The sequence below is a fragment of the Mus pahari genome, chromosome 10, assembly GCF_900095145.1.
Source record: "Mus pahari chromosome 10, PAHARI_EIJ_v1.1, whole genome shotgun sequence".
NCBI lineage: Eukaryota > Metazoa > Chordata > Mammalia > Rodentia > Muridae > Mus > Mus pahari.
Window position 1 is genome coordinate 36,574,518 of NC_034599.1, and position 11,301 is coordinate 36,585,818.

The following is an 11,301-nucleotide window of genomic DNA, read 5'->3' on the forward strand; positions in this document are numbered from 1 at the left end:
CACACACACACACACACACACACACACACACACAGAAACCACAAAGAAAATGAAGTCCACAAACAAACCAAATCAACTGTAGCCTCCCATATGTGAACAGGCTTTACCCAGCTTTACTAAACTATGTTAAAACTAGATGAAACCCATAAAACCTGCCCCTTCCCTGATGCCAAGATGGAAAGATGGAAAGAAATGAAACTCATGTCTTTGTTGTTTCAGCCTCAGAGTAAATGTGGGTAAATGAGCAAACTGTAGGCAAACTGATCTTTTACTGAGTGTGCTCTTACTTAATCGGTTGATTTAATTTCCTAGCAAATGGACACCAAACGCACATTCCTCAAGAACACTTGTTTGCTACAAATCCCTTCTCTTAGCTAAACCTCATTTATTTAAATTAATTTCCCATCACTTCTTTTCTTCGCACCATAGAGTGTGATCTGGGCACTTCACAATTACTTCTCCTTTCTGAGTAGAAAACCACTGTCCTCTAAAGCACTTTACACGTGAATGGTTGTTCTCATAGACTGCTGGTATAAACGGGAAATGGATGGGCCACTTCGGGAGAATAGATCAGCGGTTTCTTTAAAAAGTTTAGTGAAAACACAAAATAAGCATTATTGTTTCCATTCCTAAGAATCTACTAAATAGAAATGAAAACAGAAGCCCACACAGATAGGTTCATCAAAGTTCATAGTGACTTGATTCTTCATGGCCCCCACATTAGGAGCACTCAAATTTCCATCTACCGATACAAACTGGAGTCTATCTAAACAAGCCCTTACACCATGTCCTACCTATGCTTTCTCATAAATATACACATACTTAAAGACACAATAAACCTTCGAGAAAAAAATCATGCTAAATGAAAGAAGCTGGGTGCAGACAGGTACATACAATACTATTAGATTTACATAAAATGTCCCAAAGGACAGATTTAGAGACATAGAAATCAAATGAGTGGCTGCTTGGGCTTGGAAGTGGGTAAAGTAGGGCAAAAGATAGAAGTGACAGCAAATAGGCTTGAGGAATTCTGGGGGAGGGGTGAAGAACATGGTCTAAAACTAGGTTGTGATTCCCTCGGCTCTATAAGCTGACAGTTAGTAGTTGACTGGCATCCTCACAATGGGCAAATGTGGTGCTGGGTAGGTTACACTTCAGTAAAGTTATGGAACGTGGTTGGAATTGCCTTTTGGTAATTTCATGGTCTTATTTCAGTGGTATTTTAATTTCATAAGTCCTTCCTAGGTAATGTAAAAGAAAGGTCTTTAATCACAGATTCCAGATTTTAAGTTGGTTTCTTTGCTTCTCTTTGGAGCCCCGAGGGCCTTCACCTTTATACCAGTGGAGGCAGATTCAGAATGTAAAAAAACCTTTCTTTCCTTCCAACTAATTAAGGAAGCTCTGACATCAGCTTTATTTGCAGCACACCTGATGGAGGCCACGGTACCAATTAAACTCTGGAATGATTAGAAATGCAAACTGTCAGACACTTCAGCAACAGGCCCTGCTGCCTAGCTCCAGAATCACGGGGAGGCAAGGACATCATGTCAGGGACTGTGCAGCTCCCGAGTTTACAGGAGTTTAAGGAGAAATGAATGCCCACTAAGAAGGGCTAGAACTCACCTCTCCCATGGGACAAAGTTTCTTTTATGGGGCTACCTTCCATGATGATAATGGACTGAAACTCTGGAGCCTGTAAGCCAGCCCCAATCAAATGTTGCCCTTTCTAAGAGTTGCCTGGTTCCTATGTTAAGAAGTTCTATTGTAGGGTAGTCAGACCCTGAGCTTTGGATGAAAAGAGAACCAAGTTCAGGTTATGATTCTGGGATAATTTAATTTAATTTAATTTAATTTCTCTGAGTCTGTGTTTCTTTGCTTATACCAATGGAATGAGTATCTGCCTCACTGGGACACAGAGTAAATGAGATCTCATAGATGTAGTGTGTCTTGCATACAGGAAGTGCTTAATGAATGGAATCTATTCACAGGATGTCTTAAGTCTTCACTCCATTTTTCCCCCATAGGTATTGAGTGCCTGCCATTCCCTCAACTCAGCAAATACTCAATAAACGCTTATATAAAGCAAGAGTCAATAAAACCATGCCATTAGAAAGCATCTGGTCAATAACTGCTAATGATAAATAATTGAATTTTACATGATGTTGCATACAGTAATGTGCCCTATGGAAAAGGTACAAAGTAAGAGAGGAAGGAGGTCTCTGGGTTCTGGGGAGTGAGAAAAGGGTGGGGTGCTGACAGGGTGACGACTCTTGAGTAGTAAGTGAAAGAAAAGCATCATCTAGCAGAAGCCTGGTGTTCAGCTGAGCAACAACAGCATGTAGGCCTCCAAGAGGAATCTTCTAGAAATGTTCCGAACAGGTTCCAGAATCACCAGGGAGGTGATGAGGTCTGCAGCAGTGAGTGGAGCAGTGAGAGATGAACTCCAGCTCTACCTCCATTGCCTGCTTATTACATGATGGCCATCTCATGTGTCTCCATCTATAAAATGGGGGTTGGATCTCTATTTCAAAAGATCTCTGTCCCAAAGGATGGTGTGGTGGTTTGAATACGCTTGGTCCGGTGAGTGGCACTATTAGGAGGTGTGGCCTTGTTGGAGGAGGTGTGTCACTGTGGGGGTGGGCTTCGAGGCCCTCCTCCTAGCTATCTGAGGACAGTCTGCTCCTGGCTTCCTTTGGGTGAAGATGTAGAACTTTCAGCTCCTCCAGAGCCATGCCTACCTGGATGCTGCTGTGCTTCCTGCCATGATGATAATGCACTGAAACTCTGAGCCTGTAAGCCAGCCCCAATTAAATGTCGCCCTTTATGAGTTGCCTTGACCATGGTGTCTCTTCACACCAGTAAAGCTCAAACTAAGACAGGTGGAAACATCTTCTAATCCCAGGTGACTCTGAAGTTGGACCTTCTAGGTTGTGTTTCATTAGAACAAGCAGGAGAGCCTGCAGATTTATTTTTCTCTGTGTCTGTGCTGCTCAGATGTATGTGTCTCCCTATTAGTGAATATCAGCAAGACTGTTCAAGGCAGCTATCAGGTGGGATTTATTGAAGCAGAAGAGCAGTTCCAGGATATAGAGAAAGAATTAGACATGGGCAAGAGAACCATTCACTTATTCACTGCACCAACAGCTGCTGTTGAATGGAAACAATATAGTTATCTGCTATGCCCATTAAAAAAGCAACATGGAACGTGGTAAAGAGTTTTCAATAGTGGGACAATAGATTCTGCACATAGATAAATGGGTGCATGTGCGTGCACACCAGTGTCATATTAGGGTAGAGCTTTTCTCAGAATTATCACACACTAAAGGTGACTCTAACAATTAGGGGACATCTGGAGTTGACTGTGAGTTGGAGATTCAAAAGACAAGAAAGAAACATGGCAGATCCTTTGATGTTGGTCTTCTCAAATTGTTCTCTCAGCTCTGGCCAAATAGAAGTCGTCCAATGCAAAGAACACTGAACTCAGCTTCCGAAGATCTTGGCCCTTCAAGATCGAGCTGTGTGGTTTGGGCTCCCCATTGAGCTCTGAGCTTTATTTATCTTACTTAACCCAATGGCAATCAAACCTGTCCATTGTCTCACTCCCAAACATCAGAAGTCAAGTATAAAGGTTATTTGGTAAACTGTAACTATCCACTCAAAACAAGTGCAGGGGTCCTTGTTGAAAACAGGCTGATGGAAACCTGGGGGCTGGCTTTTTCATTTCTCCAGACTATATGTGCTAATTTATGTGCATTAGTAAGGTTGGTTGCCAGGTACTCTGAAGGGACTCCCTGATGGATGGGCCATTCAAGGCAGCCAAGAAACACATGGCTCAGTAATTGTGATCCTTCCTGACAAGATTATGAGAGGCATAGGTCTGGAGGACAGTTTCAAGGACACCAACTGCAAAACCCTACTGAGACCTAGAAGCAGGGTAAATGGAATATTGGGTTCATCTTCAACCCTTCTCCCCTCATGCCTGGGTCTGCATTCCAGGCACAATAGGAGTAAACTGTAGGCAGAGAATGGAGACTGGGGGGGCTGTGTCACTTCCCTTTAAGCTTCAAAACCACCTGGCCGGAAGTGCAAAGGAGGAAAGTAGCCTGTTTCCTCATGGAGAAAAACACCTTTGGAAGTCAGGCGCAAAGGAGGTTCTTGGAGAAAGTAACATAGAAGAATGGTAACATGATGTTCTATTAAATGACATATGCCTGACTGGAGGATAAAGTAGGGATGGGTTGAGAACCATTGCATGTGCCATTCACGGCAGCCAAGAAACACATGGCTCAGTAATTGTGATCCTTCCAGACAGGATTATGAGAGTCATTGAACTTGTTGGACATGGTGGCTTATGCTTGGAGACCCAGCATGTGAAAGACTCAAGTAGGAGAAGTGTCTGCTGAGTTCAGTTCTAGCCTGGGCTACATGGTTAGTTCTAGCATCCTAGGGTATAAATTGAGACCCTGACCGAATAAAGAATTGTTGAATTTGGTGATGGATTTGGTGAAGGTAAGGTTTCCCATCATTCATTGTGAACTGCGAGCTCCTTCTAGAGATCCCCAAGGGTTTAAAATCTCTTCTTTCTCAAGGGCTTACCCAGTACTGGCACTTCATGGACACTCAGTATGTATGATACGATGATGTCTGCCTGGCTCTGTCCACATGGTCAGGTGGTCAGTGACAAAGAGCCAGAATTTTCCCTCAGTGTTCTACCTTACCCTCCTTCACATTTGAGAATGTTCCTTTGGTAAAGCACTTCTCTTCTCTGGCATTCACTCATCTGTGAGGTGCTCAGTGGGCCAAAACCAGGATGTATGCACATTGGGATGTCTTGCTCTAAGGCTGAGGTACTAGTACCATGGAATGGTTTGGGGACATCTGGAGCAGCTTCCAGATCTTAATAATTGAGAAAGATGATTGTGAATTTCTTGTACTGGTAAACGACATAGGTTTGGAGACTACTAAGAAAATTTCAGTTCATTGTATGACTCTGCTTTGACAAATATTTGGGCCTGTTCTAGGGCAGATGAACTACGTCATACTTCCTGTTAAGAAAAATAAATCTTAAATTATTTTTAGTCATGATTTCTTTAACAACAATGATGTTCTTTGCTTGCAGTATATAGTATTCATTTTAAACCTTTTTATTTGTTCTTGTATTTTTTTCATTTTCTACCACCTAACATTTTACACTTTTTCTGTACTATCTGAGATCAGCTAGTAGGCGCTGCTAAATAGGAAATGGTCATTAAAGAGACCATAAAAACTCCACATTTTACTATCTTTTAGAACATTTTCACTCAAAGATATTTTGTTCTAATTGTGATTGATTGTAATTAATATTGTCAGGAAGCCTCAGATAAGGTGCCACCAACCCTTGGGGACTGGAGAGATAGCCCAGCGGTTAAAACTGTTTGCTGCTTTTGCAGGGGACCTGGGCTCAGTTTCTAGCACTCATACCAGTTAGCTCAGAATCAATGGTAACTCCGCTTTCAGGGGGTCTGATGCCCTTTGACCTCCTTGGGCACTGCATACATGTGGTACATGTATATCCACACATGTATACGTACGTAGACATAGTAAATAAACAAATTAGATGAATTAATTAAAAACCTTCCCAATCCTAATCAACTGGTCCCAATCATGACATTATCACAGTTTCCTATGTCTCCTGAGGTGGGACAGTGGAGAAACACTGCTGTAACTACCCTGGCTGAAGCTTCAACCACGGGAATAAATACACGTGGAAAAAGGAGTCATTTGGCTGGAAGGGGCTTAAAGAAATCTAAGCTATTTCTATTTTTGTTGTTTTAGAGGCGAAGAGGGTTTATTTTGACTTGTAGTATCAGGAGAGAGTCATCACAGAGTCATCACAGAGAAAACATGGCGGCAGGAGTAGACAGACAGACAGGCAGGCAGGCAGGCAGGCAGGCAGGCAGGCTGGCTGACCAAACGTTATCAACCACACTGGAAGCACAGAGAAAGAGAGACTGGTACTCTGGTCCTTAACAATCTTTCCATCCCCCTCTTCCTTGGTCTCTGAACCACAGATGCAGGAGCTATGTACGCTGCAGAAATATCTACTAGAGCTAGGTTTCCCACGTCCCATTGATTTCTGCATGATCAGTTGTGATCTGTGTATTAAGTCTCCGTGTGCTACATAGAAAAGTAAAGGGAAAGGTGTTTGTAAGAGTGGGCACCTTCTGATGAGACTGCATATGTTTTACAGAGTCCTTCCTTGCCGTCTGGATCTCCCAGCTTCCCCCTGAAGAGTAGAGATAGAAAGAGCCAGCAGATCTTCAAAAGGTAATCTCCACTACACGCAGCATTGCAAATCTTTGAAACTAAATATGGATTTAACAGATTGCTAAGTGTCATAGTCATACAGTCCATTAAACTGTGTTTAAATTAAAAAAAAAGCTATTGATAGCCTTATTTATTTTAAATTAAATGAAAGAGTGCTATCATGTCAAATTGAATCACTCAGCCCTCCTTTCTATTAAATAGTTATACTCAATGCAGACGGGAAAACAACTACGCAAAATGGGTTTCAAGCTGACCTCAGTGTCCTCTTTTGGTCTGCTGAGAACCTTTTCTTTGCTAGGATGGGGAGGCCCAGTGTAGAGGACATGAACCTGTAGCTTTGAATGGGCATGGAGAGCTTTGAGGCAGGATCTTGTGCTTTCAAGAGTAATATTGCTACAGTTTAAAACAATGTTGAGGATGCTAAGCATACAATATTGGTGATATTCTAAAAACATCATCTTCTGCTGGAAGTGCAACTTTGCTCATTCTGTTTGTATCTAGCAACACTGCTTAGGTGAAGGTTGTAGGAGAGGGTTAATGTTAAGAGAAATAATCTAAATGATCTTTCAGGTGGAGAGTGGAGAGTGTAGCAGATAGATAAAGATTTGAGTATCATTCCTGTGGAAGACTTATTTGAGATTCCTAAGGGTCAGGATGCTGATTCGGGAGGGCTACCATGTGACTGATTCCGGAATGACCAGAAGTCATTCACAAATGGAAAATTAAAGTAGCAGAAAGGCATTTCAAACATATACAATGGCACAGGACATAAAATAACTCCCACCCATACCCCTCCACATCACGGTTCCTGACCCGATCCCCTCACCCCCGAGGAATTGACTTCTCTCTTCTTCGTACTGTTAATGGTTCTGTTGTTGTTGTTGTTGTTGTTGTTGTTGTTGTTGTTGTTGACTCACACTTTGTTTCATTGAAACACCTATGGTGTGGGCATCCACCGAGACGGGAGGTAGGTCATATGATAGATCCAGAACACATCTACTAGCCAAGCAAAGGCTCCAGAAGCTTTTGGGAGCCTTGAATGTTGAACAAATGCATTGAATGTTCCACCAACTTTCTCTAAGCCAGGGAGCACTTTGCTCTCCACGCTTACATAAACTTTGAACACTGGTTTATATAACACCGGTGCTTAGAGAGCTCCTTGCCTGTGTAAGAAATCCCAACACAAAAGGAAACCAATGGAAAAATGAGGAAAATTCCTCGCCTTTACTCACGGTTTTCCTCAGAGCCAACCTACACAGCTGAAGAACATCTTAGCCCCCTGCTGCTTTGAGGCTCTTTTTGTACCCTGTATGTCAGGTACACCCTCACCGCCAGCATTTAGAATCCTCCACTGTTTAAGATTCTTAAATTTGTGATGCTGTAAAAATGAACAAGAAGGACTAATTTCTCTTCCCTGTGGAACACAGAATATGAGGAATTCTGGGTATTTACGTGGGAAGGGAGCCTTTACACTGCCCTTTCCCACAAAGGATGTATTTGGGGACAAGCTTAGAAGGAGAGAAACATCAACGTTGCTTCTTCTAGTCTCCTTAAAGATGCACCTGTGTTTTCTTTCTTGCTGTGGCTATTCAAAACTGTTGGGTGTCGCCAGTCACATTAGGTGGATGTTTTCCTTGTTATTGTTCTGGTTTTATTTTCTAGATGGGGATGGAACTTCTGAAACTGAACTTTGGTCATGCCCCTGTCTCAGAGTTCAGAGTGGTTTGCATCTTTCAGCTCTGGCTTCCGAAATCAATGTACAATGTTGTTTCTTGGATTTTCATGGCGCATTTCCTGAAAGGTTTATCTCTAGGCCCATCTTGGTTTTTTTTGTTTGTTTGATTTTGTTTTGTTGTTGTTGTTGTTATTTTTTGTTTGTTTTTAATTTCCCTGAGAAAGACCCACATGTAACTTTGTACTTCACAGAGGAAATGTGTGGAACGCTACAAGGAGAGTATGGTCTCCGTGGCTTCCCTTGACAATGGTGCTTACTTGCAAAGGCCAGAAGAACCTAATGCTTCCTGCTTCCTCCTGGGTCCTGCGGGATTCGGTGTTTGCTCTCCTGCGCCACCTGCTGTCAGGAGCACCCCAGGCCGACTTACCAGCTTGCAGACCTAGCAAGCCCTGCAGGAGCCAGAGCCAAACCCTTGGTCCCAGCAGATGTTGCTTAGGCTGCCAGGTTTCTGTCCAGACCTTATCTTTGTTGCCTCGTCTGGCTCCTAGCTCAGAATTCCAGTGTCCCCAAATGACTTGCCTGCAGTCACGCAGACCCTGAGCTCACTGGCCAGAAGGAAGGCGTCTGCCAGTTTGAGGGCTGCTGAAGGGCAGTCCTTGCTAGCTTTCTGAATGTGTGGTCAGTGGAAACTCGCTTTAGCAGTGAAAACGCACAAACATTTCTTTTGAAAGGGCAACGGGCATATGACATTTGTCCTTTAATGGACTTTCATCACATCCTCAATTTGTACCAATTGACATCCCCCACACCCACAACCCCAGTCCCAGTTTTCTCAAGTTTGGTTTTTGGTTCGTTGTGTTGTTTAAATTCTTGGGACTTCCCTGCATGCTCACCAATGAGTTAGTGATTTTAAATAAAGGACCACAGAGAGAGAAGGTTTGCTTTTCTCGCCTACCCATGGTTCCCCATTCTAGACTGATCAGCTCTTGACCATAGGTTCTTACACATTTGCCCCTTAAACATATACTTACACATGTGTGGCATGGCATATCGGAGGCTCACCTCAAAACTTCACTGTAATGTGAAGACTCTAGCTAATCAAAATCCTTTAGGTATCATTTTCGAGGTAGGTCTCACTATGTAGCGCAGGCTAACCTCCAACTTAGGGTTCTCCCACCTTAGCCTGTAGAGTGCTGGGATTACAGGTATGTACCTCTGTGTCTGTCTCAAACTCCTTCTAAAAAAATTCTTTCCTATTTGTCTATCAAAAGGGAAAGCTGGCCCCGAGATCTCAAATGCTCATTTCCAATTTAATTCCTTAAATAAAGCTGACTTTGTAGAACGGCTGACTTCTGCAGTTACTCTGATAAGCGTAGGGCACATGACCAGCAATTGTTTCTTGAAATTAGAAGGGGGGAAAAAAACCCAGAAATATATGCATAAAGGAGTCTTGAGATAAATGCAGGTCAGAACTTCCTGAAAGCAAAGGCTACATGATACTCTTGGGAAAGAAAAGTGAGAGGCTGTGCCAGCAAGACCTCTCGAGTGAGGGAACACATCCATTTTGCTCAGTAAGCACTTACTAAATCCCTGCTCTGTGTTAGCACTGGGAGGTGCTGGTGTTAAGTATAGCAGCTGACCACTGGGAATATAGAGACAAGCAGACAATTTCCATATAATTTTTAAAAAATGGCTGAGAAAGAGCATGCTCTAGGTGCTGTGCAAGATGCCGAACTTAGGCTGACCATCTAAGGAGGGTGATGTCCGGATGAATACACATATCCAGAGGGCTGCAGTGATTGGCTGACCTACAACTGCCTTTATTTGAGACATCCTTTCAGCTCTTTTCTAGAATGGGATGCTGACTTATAGATCACGTCATCCAACCTTGATGACTACATGAGTCTCCGTTTTCTGCTTCTTGATTTGCTTGTGTCCTTCACACAATAGCCTTCTGTGTATTAGGAGAGAGAGAGAGCAAAGCAGGGAATCCTCTGTTTGTCTGCATCTGAGGAATGTGGTTCTTGAAGCATCTTTGATGTTCTATAAGCCATAAAGCTGGGGACCTAGACCAGGAACTCTCCTTGCAAGTCAACATGATATGGAGAGGAAGGAGGGACCCAAGGTCAGACTGCTGCTCAGATGGAACATATGGTAGCTACTCCAAGTTCTAACAGGTCATTCGGCAGGTAGGAAAGTGGAGGCTAAAGGATGTAGAATGACCTGTAAATCTTGGAGAATAACTCACTTCCATGTTCTAGCCTGTACCTGCTCAGGCTAGGAACCTCTGAGAGGTAGATTTCCCCCCCCCCCCCAAAGAGGCACCTTTAAGACTGGGCAGAATGGTGATGGTGATGGACCAGTCAGTAAAATGTTTGCCTTGCCAGCTTAAGGGTCTGAGTTCGATCCCCAGGATCCACGTAAAAATGTTGGGTGTGGTGGTAGAGGCTCACAATCTCATCTCGAGGGAGGCAGAAGCAGGACGATCTCCAAACTTCACTGGCCAGTTTAGCCTAATGAGAAATCCTGTCTTAAAGGGAGTGGCTTAAATTCCCAAGGATGACTGGTCTATGTACACAACACATCTGCATCCTCAGTTACACATGCACCAATACACATACATACGAACACACACACACAACACACACACACACACACACACACACACACACACACACACACACACACACACACACACACACAGTTTTAAAGAGGCACTTGGCAATAGCAAACCAGTTAGTAATGGCCTGTTTCGATTGAATACCCTGCCAACTGGATTGGTATTAGAGAGGTGGTGCTTCCAGCCTCCTCAGGGGACGTTATTCAATCTATTCTATGGCAGCTGGTGTCCTTGTTGCCCTGGACCATGGTCAGAAAAAGAAATACAGGGAGAAACAAAGATTGTGGAGTGGCTGCAGACCCAAGCCCTCCAGGCCCACTTGCCCAGGGCGGGGCCCAGAGAGTTAGTGCCAAGCTCTGTGTGGCTTCTCCACCCCTTCCCAGGCCCCTCAGAGCATCTGCTGGCTTTCAGGGCTGCAGCCACCCTGAATGGGTCTTTGTGTGTGCCCCAGGAGCTGGCTCAGAGAAGCCCCGTTGAAATGCTTTAGCGATGTCTCCTCAGGACCAGGCACAGCCCCCGGCATGGTGCCCATCTTATGAGAGCAGACCTTTCTGGTGCTGTTCCTTGCTTTCACTCTGAGAGCAAGCCTGACCTGGAGACATATTCTGCACTCCTGAAAATGGATATCATGGACAGGCTGTGGGAATGACAGTTAATTCTCTCTTTCCCTCCCTCCCTCCCTCCCTCCCTCCCTCCCTCC

The 11,301-nt window shown here is 43.8% G+C and overlaps 1 long non-coding RNA gene across 2 annotated transcripts in view; it reads left to right on the forward strand.

Annotated features, from left to right (window-relative positions):
* LOC115064805 overlaps positions 1-11,301 on the forward strand; it is a 115,384-nt gene that overhangs the window by 78,492 nt on the left and 25,591 nt on the right. For both annotated transcript variants that reach the window (XR_003844627.1, XR_003844626.1), the window contains exon 4: positions 6,230-6,306. This is a non-coding gene — a long non-coding RNA (uncharacterized LOC115064805). The remainder of the gene's footprint in view (positions 1-6,229; positions 6,307-11,301) is intronic.